The sequence below is a fragment of the Anomaloglossus baeobatrachus genome, chromosome 1 (assembly GCF_048569485.1).
Source record: "Anomaloglossus baeobatrachus isolate aAnoBae1 chromosome 1, aAnoBae1.hap1, whole genome shotgun sequence".
In the NCBI taxonomy this organism is placed as follows: Eukaryota; Metazoa; Chordata; class Amphibia; order Anura; family Aromobatidae; genus Anomaloglossus; species Anomaloglossus baeobatrachus.
This window is the reverse complement of record NC_134353.1, coordinates 284364984-284385430: the sequence shown is the minus strand read 5'-3', so window position 1 is coordinate 284385430 and position 20447 is coordinate 284364984. Positions and strand designations below refer to the sequence as shown.

General features: G+C 45.2%; 3 non-coding genes across 3 annotated transcripts; 2 read left to right on the top strand and 1 right to left on the bottom strand.

Annotated features, from left to right (window-relative positions):
* Nucleotides 1–155: 155 nt before the first annotated feature.
* On the top strand, nt 156–228 carry TRNAF-GAA (transfer RNA phenylalanine (anticodon GAA)). Its single transcript has one exon. It is a non-coding gene; the product is annotated as a tRNA-Phe (tRNA).
* A 1252-nt stretch (nt 229–1480) lies between these two features.
* TRNAL-CAG (transfer RNA leucine (anticodon CAG)) lies at nt 1481–1563 on the bottom strand. The gene has a single exon. It is a non-coding gene; the product is annotated as a tRNA-Leu (tRNA).
* A 141-nt stretch (nt 1564–1704) lies between these two features.
* On the top strand, nt 1705–1777 carry TRNAF-GAA (transfer RNA phenylalanine (anticodon GAA)). The gene has a single exon. It is a non-coding gene; the product is annotated as a tRNA-Phe (tRNA).
* Nucleotides 1778–20447: the final 18670 nt, after the last annotated feature.

Sequence of the window (20447 nt, the reverse complement as noted above, 5' to 3'; positions counted from 1 at the left end):
TCGGCCATCCTGACAAGCACAACTGTGGAAAATTCACACTTTCTAAAAACAAACACATTTTTTGTTTGGCCCCAAAAAAAGGCAAATTTTGAACTGAAAATTTATTAACGCCTTTGAGTTTGCCTTGCAATGCTGTAGCTTTAACTTTGTAGGTTGCTGAAATAGCTCAGTTGGGAGAGCGTTAGACTGAAGATCTAAAGGTCCCTGGTCCGAACCCGGGTTTCAGCACGCTGTTTTTAAGTATGAGTGATTTGAGATAAAGTTCTTTCTCCATATGCATATAGCAAGATTTTCATTCTTTGTGAAGTGCAGATATACCTGAAAAAAACAGTTTTAAGTATCTCTTTTCAGAACAGTCACTAATGCGAGAAGAAAATGAAAGTAGTTATACTGAAAAATTAAGTTGAAGTCGAAGTAGTATGGAGGAAATCAGAAAAAAAAATCTGAGAAATATCAACATAAAGTGCTAAGGATCTTTAAGATTTTGTGTATCTTGAGGTTTATTTTATGAGATTTTTCACCTCCCTCTTCTTACTGATAGTGCAGCAGAGAACAACATGATTGTGACAGACAGGATTGAGGATCCAGAGGGTTCTCATTGGCTTTGTCCTTGGACTAATCTGGTTTGTGGAAATGTCTGAATTGTGACAGAGGGACATAGTGAAAATGAAAAAAAAACAAAACATGATTGTAATGTAACAGAAACCTGTCAGAAGTGGGATTCAAACCCACGCCTCAAGTAGAGACTGCGACCTGAACGCAGCGCCTTGGACCGCTCAGCCATCCTGACAAGCACAACTGTGGAAAATTCACACTTTCTAAAAACAAACACATTTTTTGTTTGGCCCCAAAAAAAGGCAAATTTTGAACTGAAAATTTATTAACGCCTTTGAGTTTGCCTTGCAATGCTGTAGCTTTAACTTTGTAGGTTGCTGAAATAGCTCAGTTGGGGAGCGTTAGACTGAAGATCTAAAGGTCCCTGGTCCGATCCCGGGTTTCAGCACGCTGTTTTTAAGTATGAGTGATTTGAGATCAAGTTCTTTCTCCATATGCATTTAGCAAGATTTTCATTCTTTGTGAAGTGCAGATATACCTGAAAAAACAGTTTTAAGTATCTCTTTTCAGAACAGTCACTAATGCGAGAAGAAAATGAAAGTAGTTATACTGAAAAATTAAGTTGAAGTCGAAGTAGTATGGAGGAAATCGGAGAAAAAATCTGAGAAATATCAACATAAAGTGCTAAGGATCTTTAAGATTTTGTGTATCTTGAGGTTTATTTTATGAGATTTTCCACCTCCCTCTTCTTACTGATAGTGCAGCAGAGAACAACATGATTGTGACAGACAGGATTGAGGATCCAGAGGGTTCTCATTGGCTTTGTCCTTGGACTAATCTGGTTTGTGGAAATGTCTGAATTGTGACAGAGGGACATAGTGAAAATGAAAAAAAAACAAAACATGATTGTAATGTAACAGAAACCTGTCAGAAGTGGGATTCGAACCCACGCCTCAAGTAGAGACTGCGACCTGAACGCAGCGCCTTGGACCGCTCGGCCATCCTGACAAGCACAACTGTGTAAAATTCACACTTTCTAAAAACAAACACATTTTTTGTTTGGCCCCAAAAAAAGGCAAATTTTGAACTGAAAATGTATTAACGCCTTTGAGTTTGCCTTGCAATGCTGTAGCTTTAACTTTGTAGGTTGCTGAAATAGCTCAGTTGGGAGAGCGTTAGACTGAAGATCTAAAGGTCCCTGGTCCGATCCCGGGTTTCAGCACGCTGTTTTTAAGTATGAGTGATTTGAGATAAAGTTCTTTCTCCATATGCATTTAGCAAGATTTTCATTCTTTGTGAAGTGCAGATATACCTGAAAAAAACAGTTTTAAGTATCTCTTTTCAGAACAGTCACTAATGCGAGAAGAAAATGAAAGTAGTTATACTGAAAAATTAAGTTGAAGTCGAAGTAGTATGGAGGAAATCAGAAAAAAAATCTGAGAAATATCAACATAAAGTGCTAAGGATCTTTAAGATTTTGTGTATCTTGAGGTTTATTTTATGAGATTTTTCACCTCCCTCTTCTTACTGATAGTGCACCAGAGAACAACATGATTGTGACAGACAGGATTGAGGATCCAGAGGGTTCTCATTGGCTTTGTCCTTGGACTAATCTGGTTTGTGGAAATGTCTGAATTGTGACAGAGGGACATAGTGAAAATGAAAAAAAAAAAAACATGATTGTAATGTAACAGAAACCTGTCAGAAGTGAGATTCGAACCCACGCTTCAAGTAGAGACTGCGACCTGAACGCAGCACCTTGGACCGCTCAGCCATCCTGACAAGCACACCTGTGGAAAATTCACACTTTCTAAAAACAAACACATTTTTTGTTTGGCCCCAAAAAAAGGCAAATTTTGAACTGAAAATGTATTAACGCCTTTGAGTTTGCCTTGCTATGCTGTAGCTTTAACTTTGTAGGTTGCTGAAATAGCTCAGTTGGGAGAGCGTTAGACTGAAGATCTAAAGGTCCCTGGTCTGATCCCGGGTTTCAGCACGCTGTTTTTAAGTATGAGTGATTTGAGATAAAGTTCTTTCTCCATATACATTTAGCAAGATTTTCATTCTTTGTGAAGTGCAGATATACCTGAAAAAAACAGTTTTAAGTATCTCTTTTCAGAACAGTCACTAATGCGAGAAGAAAATGAAAGTAGTTATTAGAGATGAGCGAACCGGTCGCGGTTCGGCTCGAGGTTGGTTCGCCGAACGGACCTCCCGTTCGAGTTCGGTTCGTCGAACGTTCGACGAACCGAACTCGAACTGCATAGGAAACAATGGCAGGCAATCACAAACACAGAAAAACACCTAGAAAACACCCTCAAAGGTGTCCTAAAGGTGACAAACAACTCAAACACATTGGAAAGTGACAAGGACATATACTCATGCGAAAACAAAACAGCTGGACAAGGAAAAAGAGGAGGACACACAGATATAGGCATGGCACGCCCTTCTAAAATCATGTAAAACACCGCAAGGTGACTCCAAGCGGAGTCTCCCTTTTTTCCAAAAATTGGGCCACACACACACCCACCCCTTCAGTGGCAGCACTTGTGCCCCAGTTGTACACTTCACAGCTACATTTGCATCAAGCACATTCAAAAATACGCCATTCTTATCCGTCCCCAGGATGACACCGGGGTAGGTAGCAAAGTCTTTCCTGATCCCAGCTCTGTTCATCTTGGCTTCTTTTAAAAACACAGCAAGCAAGGGTTACTCCAAGCGGAGTCTCCCTTTTTTCCAAAAATTGGGCCACACAGACACCCACCCCATCAGTGGCAGCACTTGGGCCCTAGTTGCAAACAGGATGTTTTGATTTGCATCAAGCACATTAAAAAATACGCCATTCTTATCCGTCCCCAGGATGACACCGGGGTACGTAGATAAAGTCTTTGCTGATCCATGACTTGTTCATCTTGGCTTCTTTTAAAAACAATGTAAGCAAGGGTTACTCCAAGCGGAGTCTCCCTTTTTTTCCAAAAATTGGGCCACACAGACACCCACCCCATCAGTGGCAGCACTTGGGCCCTAGTTGCAAACAGGATGTTTTGATTTGCATCAAGCACATTCAAAAATACGCCATTCTTATCCGTCCCCAGGATGACACCGGGGTAGGTAGCAAAGTCTTTCCTGATCCCAGCTCTGTTCATCTTGGCTTCTTTTAAAAACACAGCAAGCAAGGGTTACTCCAAGCGGAGTCTCCCTTTTTTCCAAAAATTGGGCCACACAGACACCCACCCCATCAGTGGCAGCACTTGGGCCCTAGTTGCAAACAGGATGTTTTGATTTGCATCAAGCACATTCAAAAATACGCCATTCTTATCCGTCCCCAGGATGACACCGGGGTACGTAGATAAAGTCTTTGCTGATCCATGACTTGTTCATCTTGGCTTCTTTTAAAAACAATGTAAGCAAGGGTTACTCCAAGCGGAGTCTCCCTTTTTTTCCAAAAATTGGGCCACACAGACACCCACCCCATCAGTGGCAGCACTTGGGCCCTAGTTGCAAACAGGATGTTTTGATTTGCATCAAGCACATTCAAAAATACGCCATTCTTATCCGTCCCCAGGATGACACCGGGGTAGGTAGGAAAGTCTTTCCTGATCCCAGCTCTGTTCATCTTGGCTTCTTTTAAAAACACAGCAAGCAAGGGTTACTCCAAGCGGAGTCTCCCTTTTTTCCAAAAATTGGGCCCACACACACCCACCCCTTCAGTGGCAGCAGTTGTGCCCCAGTTGTACACTTCACAGCTAGATTTGCATCAAGCACATTCAAAAATACGCCATTCTTATCCGTCCCCAGGATGACACCGGGGTAGGTAGCAAAGTCTTTCCTGATCCCAGCTCTGTTCATCTTGGCTTCTTTTAAAAACACAGCAAGCAAGGGTTACTCCAAGCGGAGTCTCCCTTTTTTCCAAAAATTGGGCCACACAGACACCCACCCCATCAGTGGCAGCACTTGGGCCCTAGTTGCAAACAGGATGTTTTGATTTGCATCAAGCACATTCAAAAATACGCCATTCTTATCCGTCCCCAGGATGACACCGGGGTAGGTAGCAAAGTCTTTCCTGATCCCAGCTCTGTTCATCTTGGCTTCTTTTAAAAACACAGCAAGCAAGGGTTACTCCAAGCGGAGTCTCCCTTTTTTCCAAACATTGGGCCCACACACACCCACCCCTTCAGTGGCAGCAGTTGTGCCCCAGTTGTACACTTCACAGCTAGATTTGCATCAAGCACATTCAAAAATACGCCATTCTTATCCGTCCCCAGGATGACACCGGGGTAGGTAGCAAAGTCTTTCCTGATCCCAGCTCTGTTCATCTTGGCTTCTTTTAAAAACACAGCAAGCAAGGGTTACTCCAAGCGGAGTCTCCCTTTTTTCCAAAAATTGGGCCACACAGACACCCACCCCATCAGTGGCAGCACTTGGGCCCTAGTTGCAAACAGGATGTTTTGATTTGCATCAAGCACATTCAAAAATACGCCATTCTTATCCGTCCCCAGGATGACACCGGGGTACGTAGATAAAGTCTTTGCTGATCCATGACTTGTTCATCTTGGCTTCTTTTAAAAACAATGTAAGCAAGGGTTACTCCAAGCGGAGTCTCCCTTTTTTTCCAAAAATTGGGCCACACAGACACCCACCCCATCAGTGGCAGCACTTGGGCCCTAGTTGCAAACAGGATGTTTTGATTTGCATCAAGCACATTCAAAAATACGCCATTCTTATCCGTCCCCAGGATGACACCGGGGTAGGTAGCAAAGTCTTTCCTGATCCCAGCTCTGTTCATCTTGGCTTCTTTTAAAAACACAGCAAGCAAGGGTTACTCCAAGCGGAGTCTCCCTTTTTTCCAAAAATTGGGCCACACAGACACCCACCCCATCAGTGGCAGCACTTGGGCCCTAGTTGCAAACAGGATGTTTTGATTTGCATCAAGCACATTCAAAAATACGCCATTCTTATCCGTCCCCAGGATGACACCGGGGTACGTAGATAAAGTCTTTGCTGATCCATGACTTGTTCATCTTGGCTTCTTTTAAAAACAATGTAAGCAAGGGTTACTCCAAGCGGAGTCTCCCTTTTTTTCCAAAAATTGGGCCACACAGACACCCACCCCATCAGTGGCAGCACTTGGGCCCTAGTTGCAAACAGGATGTTTTGATTTGCATCAAGCACATTCAAAAATACGCCATTCTTATCCGTCCCCAGGATGACACCGGGGTAGGTAGCAAAGTCTTTCCTGATCCCAGCTCTGTTCATCTTGGCTTCTTTTAAAAACACAGCAAGCAAGGGTTACTCCAAGCGGAGTCTCCCTTTTTTCCAAAAATTGGGCCTACACACACCCACCCCTTCAGTGGCAGCAGTTGTGCCCCAGTTGTACACTTCACAGCTAGATTTGCATCAAGCACATTCAAAAATACGCCATTCTTATCCGTCCCCAGGATGACACCGGGGTAGGTAGTGTCGAGTTGATACTTTTGGGGTCGAAGGAGACCACTTCAGATATATTGGATGGATGCCAAATTGGTTGGTAAGGTTGCAACCGTATGCCACCTGACAGACACAATGATGAGTCTAGAGATGGCGGAAACCATAGCATCTTTATTACAGAACCCATATTTATACAGACATATGGGTAGGCGTGTTTAACCAAAGTTCATTATGAGCTAATACATCGCATGATCATGTTTTTCTAATATTATTCCTGACATCTGCAGTTTCAACATAGTTAGGTAATAGCTGATCAATGTGTTTTTGTGGAAAATTATTCTTTGCACGTAATTATCTTTATTACAGTAATATAATCCTAGGTGTGCCTGGTACAAACTGGTACTTTTGTATTATCTTGACTGAGAGTCTACAGGTCATCATGACTACTTAAACTGTGTTAAGCACATTGAATCTTTATTAAGCAGTATTTTGTACTAACTCCTGAAATGGGGGTCCCACTGCCTTATCAGTCCCTCCTTTTGAGAATAAGATATGATTCTTCCTAATCACTAGGTACATACAAAAGCAAAAGGCTAGTGTCGGATTTTTAATTATTCTGTTCACCGAATCCCCTAGTGAGAGAAGATCATATCCTTCTTCTTAATTACAGCATTTCTTCATAGTCTTCGTCACGAGGTCTCACTCCCAGATACATAGTCTTAGTGATGGATGCATCGATCAGTCTTTGAAGTAGCCCTCGGATACAAGGAATGCAGCAACATCCACAAGTGACGAGTATTGCTGCTACAACTGCCAGAGAAATAAGAAGGCCGGACACCAGGTGACTCCACTTCCCGAACCATGATTCGAGCCAATCCGTGAAGGCGTTATCTATTCCGGAGTTCTCTGCAAGCTCCTCGGATAGTGATGTTAGGCCCTCCAATGCCTTCGTGATGCTTCCATCAGGAGCTGTGTTGTTGGGGATAAAAGTACAGCAATAAGTACCAAACATTTTACAGACTCCACCTTTCTCAGCTAGTAGCATATCTAAAGCCATTCTGTTCTGCCAAGTCATTAGAGAAGTTGGACCAATCTGATCAGCGATCCCTTTGATTGCATCTCTAGTGTAATTTATAAATCTCTGCTGATTATAGTAAATATAATTTATCCAATCTACATTTTTATTAATCGTAACCCACCAAAAAAGAAATGATTCAAGTCCTGCAGCTACTTGATTTCTAGCTTTATATTCATCTGGTACCCCTCTAGGAACTCCAATGCTGTCTATGTAGATTCTTGAGTCAAATGATCCACCGGGTAATGTCCTTTTAATTCTATGCAGATCGGCCAAAGATTCATCAGACAGTGATCTTTTAGTTCTGCGTAGACTGTCAGCGCTTAGTCTTCCCTTCTGTATTTCTTCTGAGGTGATTATCTGAAATGGCATAAGTATCTGCACTAAGGTGCAGCTACCTATCCAATTCGCTGGTAATCTAGGTCTGAGTTTCATGTCCCCGCACAACCACCATATGTCAGTTCTAGCTACAGTATGATTGACAAACCACTTAGCTTCATACCCACCCTGGTCTTCATCTACAGGGATAGTATTTTTACAAAATTCAAAGGTTAGATTCTCTACTAATCTCCCTGTTCCTGTTCCTTTCCTTTGGAAACAGGTATAATTTCCGGGGTACACAAATACTCTAGGGGGTACCTGATCGAGTTTAACCATTGGATATAACTTTGAAATGCTATTACATATGTCATCATCGGTGGGATCAAATGAAACGTCAAACATGGCTAAAATACACTGCATTCCATCTGGATCTTCTTCTGAAAGTCTGAATGGAATGGTTCCCAGATGGGGTCTTGCAGTGGCGCAAGCAATACAATCAGATCGATTGTTTTGGTTAGCAGTATATTTCATCCAGTTCAGCCATTCATTCCTCTCCGTATATCCTGTTTCTATGGCTACCTTTTCCTCATAACTTATTTCCTCTAGGATTTTAAGGTCTATGTCTCTTTTTAGTAACTCCCAGGGGTTTTCCTCTTTTTCATCCTCCTGTGTGTGAGTGTTTGTGATGTTGGAGACAGTAGGGACGTTAGGAGGGAGATGTGGAGCTATGGGGATAGGTTTTAACCAGAATGTTCCTTGCTTTACCTTTTTCCCTGGTACATATAGCCCCAAGACATAAAGACCTTTATCTGCTGGGGAAGGTTCGTTTATGGTTATTATATGAGGGTTACAGGATTGTCCCCAGGACAAAAGTCCTGGGTTACAATCCCATCTAGGATTGACTTTATGGATTGTCATTCTTTCCAGGAGAGGTTTCCCTGTTGAGCTAACACGAGTCATGGCCTCCTCTGGTTCATATCCCCATGAAATACCTGTATTCCAGGCTGCATCTGACCACGAGTTACAGTTCTCATTTCCAGGCCTTGTTACACAAACATATGTTACAGCTCCTTCCGCTCTGGTCACATATTTATAATTTTCATCACTAATTAGTTCACACTGCACGATTTTGCAAAATTCAAACCTAAAACTAACTACTGATTTTTCAGTATCAAACCACATGGTTACTATATCGTCATCGTGAGTTATCTTAATCATCTCCCCCTTTTGGGGTGAGGTTACCAGCATCAGCAGTAGTAAGATCATGTTTTTGTCCCATAGCTTTGCAATGGCTTGCATGGATCCAATTAGGTTTTCCCTCGAGTTTCACTGAAGTGGCTGTGGTGAGGAGAACCTGGAATGGACCATCAAATCTCGGCTCCAGTGGTTTTCTTGTGTGTCTTTTGACCACTACCCAATCGCCAGGCTGGAGGGAATGAGTCCCTTCTTGACTCTCTGGATCTGGAATGGAATCATAGACTTGTTTATGTACAAGGGAGAGTCTTTTCTGAAGGCCCTGGACGTAGCTAACAAGACTGTCACACTGCAGTTGTAGTGTCTGAGGGAAGTACAGGCCTAGCCTTGGTGCTGACCCAAACAAAACTTCAAAGGGAGATAGTCCTGTTTTCCTGTTAGGTGTATATCTAATGGAAAACAGGGCTAATGGCAAACACTCTGTCCAGGGTTTTCCCGTCTCCTCACTTGCTTTCTGAATCTTTAGCTTAAGGGTCCCATTCAGTCGCTCTACCTTTCCACTAGCTTGTGGGTGATATGGTGTGTGAAATGCTTGTGTAACCCTTAGCATCTGCATGGCATTTTGCATTACCTCTCCTGTGAAGTGAGTACCTCTGTCAGATTCTATAACTTCAGGAAGCCCAAATCTACAGAAAACTTCTGTCATCAACTTTTTCGCAGTTTCCCTAGCGGAGGCTTGAGGCATTGGAAAAGCATCGGGCCACCCAGAGAAGAGGTCAACACACACAAGGACATATTCATATATGCCAACCTTTGGTAATTGTATGAAATCAATTTGCAGTCGTTGGAACGGATAGAGGGGTTTTGGTGTGTGTTTTTGAGGTGTTTTTACAACTTTACCTGGGTTGTGTTGGGCACATGTCAAACATGCTTGTGCAAATCTGGTGGCAATCATTGTGAATCCTGGTGCAAACCATTGTTTATCTACCAGAGCACACATGGCATTTTTGGACAAATGAGTTGGACCATGGGCAACTTGAACCATCATGGGATACAAGGACCTTGGCAGACATACTCGCAATCCCACCTTCCACAGACCTTCTTTTTCCTGAGCGCCAGCTTTTGCCCAGACCTTTTTCTCCTCCCCGGTTGCCTGCCGGGTTAGAGCCTGCAAGGTGCTTAAGTCCATCTGGTTGTACTCAGAACTTACCATGATCAGCGGGGGTGTTTCTGGAGTGTCCTCTCGCCTTGGTTTCCTTGCCGCCTCTTTTGCCGCCTGGTCCGCCTTGTCATTGCCTCGTGCTTCAGCAGTGTTAAGTTTTGTGTGTGCTCTTACTTTTATTACAGCAACCTCTTTTGGAAGCAATAGGGCCTCCAATACCTGTTTTACTAGATGTCCGTTTTTGACAGGGGTACCTGTTGACGTGAGGAAGTCCCTTGCCTTCCAAATTGGGCCATAATCGTGGGCAATCCCAAAGGCATACATGGAGTCTGTGTATATGTTGTACCGTTTTCCCTCTGCCCCTCTAAGCGCCTCAATGAGTGCCGTCAACTCCGCCTCTTGTGCAGACATGTGAGGGGGGAGTGGTTCTGCTTTTATTACCTCGTTTTGTGTGACCACCGCATACCCCGTGTAGTGCCGGCCATCTTCTCCAATGCTTCTGGAACCATCTACAAAAAGCTCAACATCTGGATTAGTCAGAGGTGCATCGAAAACATGTGAAAACCCTGACGTTTCTTGAGCCATAAGGGCCATGCAATCATGTTCATGCTGTGTATCAAAGAGTTGCTCTTCTGTCAAACCGTGTAAAAAGAGTGGCTTCCCTTGCTCCTCTCCCTCCTTTGAATCCATTACATCAATGGGAATTAGAGTAGCTGGATTCAAAGTCATACATCTCTTTAGGGTAACATTTGGTGGCATGAGTAAGGCACATTGAAGTCTGAGTTGTCTAGCCATGGAAATGTGCTTGGGCTGAACCTGGCTAAGAATGCTATGTAAGTCATGTGGAGTGTAGATGGTGACAGGGTAATCAAGCACAATGTCAGATGCTTTGTCTAACAAGAGTGAGACAGCAGCTACTGCTCGGATGCATGATGGGGCACCTCTGGCAACAGGGTCCAACCGAGCTGAGTAGTAGGCAGTATAAATATGGGTTCTGTAATAAAGATGCTATGGTTTCCGCCATCTCTAGACTCATCATTGTGTCTGTCAGGTGGCATACGGTTGCAACCTTACCAACCAATTTGGCATCCATCCAATATATCTGAAGTGGTCTCCTTCGACCCCAAAAGTATCAACTCGACATCTGGCGTCCCTTTGGGTGGGCAGGAGAAAACAGAAGACCTGAATATCCAAGACCCGGCACGGCAGACGGAGGACCAGAGGACACACAGACCCTAAACACCGGTGTAGGTAAGAACCTTAGATTCTTACAAATCTCTCTCTGTGTCTCCACTGCCTTCTGCTCTGTAGCCGGATCTTGTGGTATGTTATAGTCGTCATTCTGATAATATCCTGTCTATAAAGAACCGTAGAATATCCTAGTGATACACATATATATATTGGATTGGATAGATCTATGTGCTGCTATTTTGTTGTCTGTTACTCTGTTACCGTGTGAGTGTCTGAACCTATCTTGAAGGTGTGGGACGTTCTCCTGTGGTGTCTACCGTGAGGACTTGTTTCCCCTGTGGTACTGGCTTGCCAGAATCATATGAGGATACGCCCAAAAACGGCATACCCATAAGGAGCGATACCACCTCGGGACAAGGGGATAAGTTTGTCATCTTTGTCCTCTTGCTATCTGTCTATTTTACATGTACCAACTACCCCACTTTGTTTTAGAAAACATTAAGGCTTTTGTTTTACTAGTTTGCCTAGGATTGTTCTGTTTTACCCTCTGGTTGGTATGTAAAATCTACACATATACAAAGGTAAATCTAGGGTACATACCGTCCCTCCCCATACGGCCTTGGGTATTTGTTGACGAGACTTCTGTTTAAGTCATTTTGGCCAGGTCACAAATTATATTCTAAGAGTCCACACACCTACAGACTGATAGGGTGCACTGAAGTCAGTTTAAAGGTACCGCAAGTTGTGGGACTAGGGGCACTGTAGACGCCAGTAAGAGGCAAAAAGGGAGGAGACCAAGGGTAGTACTACACTAGATAAGTACACAGAGGAAGACAACCAGAGGGAGGCAGGCAGAAATGGGTAACACACTTAGCCAAGATAAACATGAGGGATGTGAGGGGTGTGGTGCTAGTGAAATAGTGGAAAAAAGGAAAGGTAAAATTGCAGTAAAGAATTCAGGCAAAATGTTGAAGGGTCTAGGAATGAGTGGTGATCCACTGGACTCCACTCTCTGGGAAACAGCTCTAGCAACAAGCACGGGATGGATTAATGACAACAAGCTAGCTAGACAGGCGAGAGCATGGTCTGAGGTAGCAAAAGAAATGAAAAGGGAAGGTGGTTGGACTAAGGAAGAAACCCCAAACGGATTAAAATATGTGAAGAAAGTGAAAGTTCCTCCACCATATCAACCCCATATCACTGCTCCTGTTTTAACCGGACCAGAGGGATGGACTTGTGTTTGTGGAGAACAAAACCCTGATTGGCGTGACTCTTGTGCTGCTTGTGGCAGACCAAGACCACGCAAAGGAACAGGGCTTTACCCAGTCATTTTCACTCAGACTAGGACCCGAGAACCTGAACCTTATGTCCGAGAGACAAGGCAAAGGGATGAGACTGCAATAGACAGGGAAGAAGGAAACTACCGCCACTCCCAGCTTCAAACTATGGATGAAACTGGTTCAGGCGTGGTAACCTCCTCCCAGGTAACATCCACTCCAATTGCCCCTAGACCACTGACTGCCATGACTACTCTTTCCCATTATAAGCCCTGGGGGCCAAAAGATCAAATGGCATTACTTAAAGATGCCCCAGATCCGTTTGACCTCCCAATGGCTTTCTATAGATGGATGGTGGGACTCAACAACACGTATACATGCACATGGACAGACTTAGCATCCATTCTGAAGGGAAAGATTGGGGAAGCTAGAATGCAGATAGTCATGGAGGTCATAGAAAGAAATGGAAGACCATATCTTCTGGATATATGGAATGACGCACAATACATCCATACTGTAGAATCAGGAATGCACTTCCTAAAGGGTCTACATGCATGGTGCAAGGAGAGGGTGGGGGAATCTACAATCTCTCTCTTAGATGTAGTACAGGGGCAGAAGGACACAGTAGATCATTTTTGGGGTAATCTGAAGCTTAGACACATGGATTTGGGATATGAAGAGACAGGGGAAGTGGGAAAGCAACTTTTTCACGGAGCATTCATAGCAGGACTCAAACCACAGCTCAGACAGAGGGTTCAGGCAGCAAAGCCAGATTGGAGAACCTGCCCAATTGAGGAGTTAGTACGTATAGCAAAAGGGGTTGAGTTAGATCAAAAGACCAAGCCTGTCCAGATACAGTATGTTTCTAGTGAGGAGCCTCAGGGATCCCAGAAGAATAATAGGTTTGGCAGAGATCGCAGGCAGATTGAATGCTACAATTGTGGCAAGAAAGGACATTACAAGCGTCAGTGCAGATCCCCACCTAAACAAAACGTACAAACTAGGACGGATGCCCCACCCCAGAGCCAGAACCCACAATAGGACACAGGCAACCCCGTAACCATCTACCCCCTGGGGACTCCTTCACACCCGAGTCCACAGGGAGTAGTCCCAGTATACCTTCCAGATGGTAGAAAAATCCCATTCCTGGTGGATACGGGGGCAGCCAAAACAGTTATCCGCCAGGAACATGTTAAATCATCTGACTTATCGGACGACACCCTCTATACCCAAGGGTTTGAAGGGTTAATCCAGGAATGCCAACTGACTAAGCCACTGCCCCTACGACTAGCTGACCATACGTGTATGACCAGACTAATAGTTAGTGACAAATCACCCGTTAACTTGTTAGGTTCAGATGTCCTTCAAGCAATACAAGCGCACATTACTTACAAACCAGACGGTACTGTGACTTTGACCTCAGGGATTTCAGAAGCCGCATTATGCAAGATACTAGCATGCCTGTATGTATCTGACTCAATCTCCCCGCCTGATGACGCAGCACTAGCACAAGTTCCTGAGACGTTGTGGTCAAAGTCAAAGACTGACATTGGACACATGCCAGTTCCTCCGGTAATGATACAACTAAAACCAGGTGCCAAACCTCCTCAGATTAAGCAGTACCCATTGAGTGCGGCGCAAGAGGAGGCCATAGGCAAAAACATCGTAGAACTACTTGCCTCAGGGGCATTAAAAACCACAAAATCTGTAGCCAACACTCCTCTGTTCCCAGTAAAGAAAAAGGGTGGCACCAAAGGGGAACCCGTAACTTACAGAATGGTACATGATCTCAGAGCAATAAATGCAGTCACTGAATTACTTACACCAGTAGTTCCCAACCCACATACCATCCTGTCACAGATACCAGTCACAGCAGTCTGTTTCACAGTGATTGATTTAGCAAATGCATTCTTTTCTGTACCACTGCACCCCGACTGTCAGTACCTTTTTGCTTTTACTTTCAGGGGCCAGCAGTATACCTGGTTGGTGTTACCACAAGGGGCTCAGAATTCACCAACTCTCTATACTGCTGCATTGCAACTTGTTTTGCAGGACTGGGTTATTCCACATGCTGAGGTTGTTTTGCTTCAGTATGTGGATGACCTACTTCTCTGTGCCCCAAACTGGGATGTGTGCTGTGAAGCCACTGTCTCACTACTACAACATCTTGCTTCCAAAGGATGCAAGGCATCCAAAGAAAAGCTACAATTTTGTCAGCCAAAGGTTGTGTTCCTTGGGCACTGCATATCAGCAGGAACACGCCACTTGACTGAGGAAAGGAAGAAGGCGATTGAGATATTACACCCACCAAGGGGAATCCAGCAACTCCGCACCTTTTTGGGTCTAATATCATATTGCAGGCCTTGGATCCGCTCTGCATCAATTTTCATGCAACCATTGTATGACTGTTTGACAACTCAGCCTTTCCAACTCACTCAAGAGGCATTAGACTGCTTCTACTCACTCAGACTCGCAGTAATCTCTGCCCCAGCCCTGGGAACCCCTGATTACACAAAGCCTTTTCTCCTCTACTGTACAGAGATGCAAGGACATGCCACAGGTGTCCTAGTACAACAGCATGGCCCACCCAGGGACGCCAGATGTCGAGTTGATACTTTTGGGGTCGAAGGAGACCACTTCAGATATATTGGATGGATGCCAAATTGGTTGGTAAGGTTGCAACCGTATGCCACCTGACAGACACAATGATGAGTCTAGAGATGGCGGAAACCATAGCATCTTTATTACAGAACCCATATTTATACAGACATATGGGTAGGCGTGTTTAACCAAAGTTCATTATGAGCTAATACATCGCATGATCATGTTTTTCTAATATTATTCCTGACATCTGCAGTTTCAACATAGTTAGGTAATAGCTGATCAATGTGTTTTTGTGGAAAATTATTCTTTGCACGTAATTATCTTTATTACAGTAATATAATCCTAGGTGTGCCTGGTACAAACTGGTACTTTTGTATTATCTTGACTGAGAGTCTACAGGTCATCATGACTACTTAAACTGTGTTAAGCACATTGAATCTTTATTAAGCAGTATTTTGTACTAACTCCTGAAATGGGGGTCCCACTGCCTTATCAGTAGCAAAGTCTTTCCTGATCCCAGCTCTGTTCATCTTGGCTTCTTTTAAAAACACAGCAAGCAAGGGTTACTCCAAGCGGAGTCTCCCTTTTTTCCAAAAATTGGGCCACACAGACACCCACCCCATCAGTGGCAGCACTTGGGCCCTAGTTGCAAACAGGATGTTTTGATTTGCATCAAGCACATTCAAAAATACGCCATTCTTATCCGTCCCCAGGATGACACCGGGGTACGTAGATAAAGTCTTTGCTGATCCATGACTTGTTCATCTTGGCTTCTTTTAAAAACAATGTAAGCAAGGGTTACTCCAAGCGGAGTCTCCCTTTTTTTCCAAAAATTGGGCCACACAGACACCCACCCCATCAGTGGCAGCACTTGGGCCCTAGTTGCAAACAGGATGTTTTGATTTGCATCAAGCACATTCAAAAATACGCCATTCTTATCCGTCCCCAGGATGACACCGGGGTAGGTAGCAAAGTCTTTCCTGATCCCAGCTCTGTTCATCTTGGCTTCTTTTAAAAACACAGCAAGCAAGGGTTACTCCAAGCGGAGTCTCCCTTTTTTCCAAAAATTGGGCCACACAGACACCCACCCCATCAGTGGCAGCACTTGGGCCCTAGTTGCAAACAGGATGTTTTGATTTGCATCAAGCACATTCAAAAATACGCCATTCTTATCCGTCCCCAGGATGACACCGGGGTAGGTAGCAAAGTCTTTCCTGATCCCAGCTCTGTTCATCTTGGCTTCTTTTAAAAACACAGCAAGCAAGGGTTACTCCAAGCGGAGTCTCCCTTTTTTCCAAAAATTGGGCCACACAGACACCCACCCCATCAGTGGCAGCACTTGGGCCCTAGTTGCAAACAGGATGTTTTGATTTGCATCAAGCACATTCCAAATCCACAAGCATTTACTCTCCCCAGGATGACACAGGGGTAGTAAATTCCTTCTGGATCCATGACTTGTTCATTTTGATGAACGTCAGTCTGTCCACATTGTCACTGGACAGACGCGTGCGCTTATCTGTCAGCACACACCCAGCAGCACTGAATACACGTTCAGAGACAACGCTGGCAGCTGGACACGACAAAATCTCCAAGGCGTAACTGGAGAGCTCTGGCCATTTTTCTATGTTTGAAGCCCAAAAGGAGCAAGGCTCCAGTTGCACAGTCATGGCATCGATGTTCATTTGGAGATACTCCTGTATCATCCTCTCCAGCCGTTGAGTATGTGTCAGACTTGTTGTCTCTGGTGGCCTTGCAAAAGAGGGTCTAAAAAAATTATGAAAAGATTCCATAAAATTGCTGTTACCGGCACCAGATACGGTCCTACTGGTACGGGTAGACTGGTGAAGATGACGAGACCGTCCCATGTTTGTCAAGTTACAACTGGGAGATTCCCTCCCTGCACCTGCACGGTTGTTTGGTGGAAAAGCCGAGCTAAGATCGAGTAACAGCTTCTGCTGATACTCCTGCATACGTGCGTCCCTTTCTATGGCTGGAATTATGTCACAAAATTTGGACTTGTACCGGGGATCTAATAGTGTGGCAATCCAGTAGTCATCATCACTTCTAATTTTGACAATACGACTGTCATGTTGGAGGTAGTGCAACAAGAAGGCACTCATGTGTCTTGCGCAGCCATGCGGACCAAGTCCACGCTGTGTTTGTGGCATAGAGGTGCTAACCGTTCTTTCTTCCTCTGACATCTCCCCCCAACCTCTTTCAACTGAAATTTGACCAAGGTCTCCCTCATCCGCTGAGTCTTCCATGTCCATGGACAGTTCGTCCTCCATTTCTTCATGTTCTCCTGCACCTTGCTCAACATTTCGCCTGCTACTATGCGCCCTTGTCGATCCCTGTTCCCCATGGTCCCATGCCTGCTGCGTTGGTGATGATGAACATCTGGATCTTGGTGATGTTGTTGTCCCTTGCACATATGAATCCTCCTGTAGTTCCTCCCCTTCATGTTGTCCCACCCCCTGACTCCGAATAGTGTTTAGCGTGTGCTCCAGCATGTAAATGACTGGAATCGTCATGCTGATAATGGCATTGTCAGAGCTAAACATATTCGTCGCCATGTCGAAACTGTGCAGAAGGGTGCATAGGTCCTTGATCTGAGACCACTCCATCAGGGTGATCTGCCCCACCTCTGCATCTCGTTGGCCCAGGCTATACGTCATGACGTATTGCACCAGGGCTCTGCGGTGCTGCCACAGTCGCTGTAACATGTGTAGAGTTGAATTCCAGCGTGTCGCCACATCGCATTTCAGGCGATGAACCGGCAGGCCGAAAGACTTCTGGAGCGATGCAAGTCGCTCAGCTGCGGCGCTTGAACGCCGGAAGTGAGCAGACAGTTTTCGTGCCCTGTTCAGAAGGCCATCTAGGCCGGGATAGTGTGTTAAAAATTGCTGCACGACAAGGTTCAACACGTGAGCCATACAAGGTACGTGTGTCACCTTGCCCAGGCGAAGGGCCGCACCCAGGTTTGCAGCATTGTCGCACACGGCCTTACCAGGCTGCAGGTTGAGTGGAGACAACCATTTATTAAACTCGGACCGCAGAGCTGACCACAACTCCTCAGCTGTGTGACTCTTATTACCAAGACATGTCAAGCTAAAGACCGCCTGATGCCGTTGCGCTCGGCTGCCAGCATAGTAATGAGGCGTGCGTGATTCCTTCTGCGCAGTGAGAACGCTGGTGGCCTGACCAGGCAGGCTTGGGGCGGAGGTGGAGGACCCAGATGAGGTGGAGGATGCAGAAGCTGTGGCGGAACTTGGACAGACAGAGGATTGACACACAAGTCGTGGGGACGGCAAGACTTGTGCAGCAGACCCTTCACCATCTATCACCATAGTTACCCAGTGCCCAGTCAGCGACATGTAACGTCCCTGTCCATGCTTACTGGTCCAAGTATCGGTGGTGAAATGCACCCGTTCACACACAGAGTTTCTCAAGGAAGCGGTGATGTTGTGTGCGACATGCTGGTGTAGCGCGGGCACACCTTTCTTAGAGAAGTAGTGGCGACTAGGCATCTGGTACTGGGGCACAGCGACAGACATAAGGTCTCTAAAATCCTGTGTGTCCACTAGGCGGAAAGGCAGCATTTCGGTAGCCAACAGCTTACAGAGGGATAGAGTCAACCTCTTAGCTTTGTCATGGGTCGGAGGAAGTGGCCTTTTATTTGACCACATCTGAGGGACAGAGATCTGGCTGCTGTGTGTAGACGGTGTTGAGTAGGGTGTCCCTGGAAAAATGCAGGTTTGTGAGGAAAGTGCAGGCGGAGACATGATGTTGCCTTCATCCAACGTTGGTGCTATCGATGTCTGAGAGAGCTGTACACACTCACTTGTTTCCCCTTCCAAACCAACTGACGACCTTACAAGCAAACTGCCTGTTGCGGTTACAGTGGTGGAAGTTTTGCGTGGAAAAACAGGTGTGACAGCTGTCCCCACAGTCCTAGAAGATGAAGAGCGCGCGGATGCACTGGAAGGGGTGGGCGGTGGATGGTTCGCTCCGCTAGCCGGCATTGCAGCACGGTGAGCTTCCCACCGGGACTTATGATATTTATTCATGTGACGATTCATGGAAGAAGTTGTCAAACTGCTGAGGTTTTGACCTCTACTAACAGAATCATGACAAATGTTACATATCACATGAGTTGGGCGATCTTTTTCGATGTGAAAAAAGGCCCAGGCTAGGCAAGGCTTAGAGGCCATGCGACCTGTTGATCCACCCCGAATAATGCTCATAGGCAGAGTGGTGGCTGAGGATGCAGTTGTAGACGTGCTACCAGTGCTCCGACTCTGTCCAGGAAGGCGCAAGGTAACTTCGTCGTCGGTTGCATCCTCCTCCACCGCCTCTGTTGACCTCCTCGAGTGCCTGACTGGGGGTTGACAGTAGGTGGGATCTAGAACGTCATCATCAATTGTTGTGTTTGCACTCCCCTCCCCCTCAGACCGAGCCTCTTCTTGCCCTGACCGAATATTTAAGTTGTCATCCCAATCGGGTATCTGCGTCTCATCTTCATCAGTATGTTCCTCATTGTCTATAACCACAGGTGTTACAGTTTGTGACAAAGGGTCAACATTATGCTCAGAAACTTGGTCCTCACGGCCTGAATCTGAGTCACAAAGGTTCTGGGCATCACTGCAGACCATTTCCTGTTCTGTACTCACTGTAGCTTGGGAGCAGACCTCTGATTCCCAGGCTATAGTGTGACTGAACAGCTCTGCAGACTCAGCCATCTCAGTTCCACCATACTGTGCAGGGCTGATGGAGACTTCAGAGCTGGGAGAAATCAAGTGTGATTGGGATGACAACTCAGAGGAATGGTGTTTTTTGGATGCGGTACTTGAAGTGGCTGAGAGGGCACTTGTTGGACCACTTGAGATCCATTCAAGCATTTTCCTTTTTTGCCCATCATCTACCTTTGTTCCTCTTCTTCGTGTCCGTAAAAAAGGGAGCACATCGGATTGTCCACAATAAGTAGTAGACATCTTACTTTTGCTAGTAGATGGTCTATCTTCAGCAGATGATAATGGAGCTTTGCCACCTTCCCCACTGACAAAACATTTTTTGCCTTTTCCACCACGCCTCTTCCCCTTTCCACCAGCATCTGTCATTTTGCCACTCATGTTGATTGCGACAAGATTGTGGACTGAAAATGTGGTAGTAAAAATTGAGAGGTGGTGAAGATTGCAGTGGTGGTCTAGCTTTATTAACAGCAGAATAATAAAGAATAAATATCCCTGACAATGTAACTTAGTTATAATTCGTTGGAGTGTGCAACGCAGGCAGACGTGCTGCAAATGTCTTGGCACTAGTGGGACTATAGCAAAGTCCAATAGCCACGTATAGGATGCCACTAGGTACACTGAGTGTTTGCTAGTATAATGGCTTCGTTATAATTAGTTGGAGTGTGCAACGCAGGCAGATGTGCTCTGCAAATGTCTTGGCACTAGTGGGACTATAGCAAAGTCCAATAGCCACGTATAGGATGCCACTAGGTACACTGAGTGTTTGCTAGTATAATGGCTTCGTTATAATTAGTTGGAGTGTGCAACGCAGGCAGATGCGCTCTGCAAATGTCTTGGCACTAGTGGGACTATAGCAAAGTCCAATAGCCACGTATAGGATGCCACTAGGT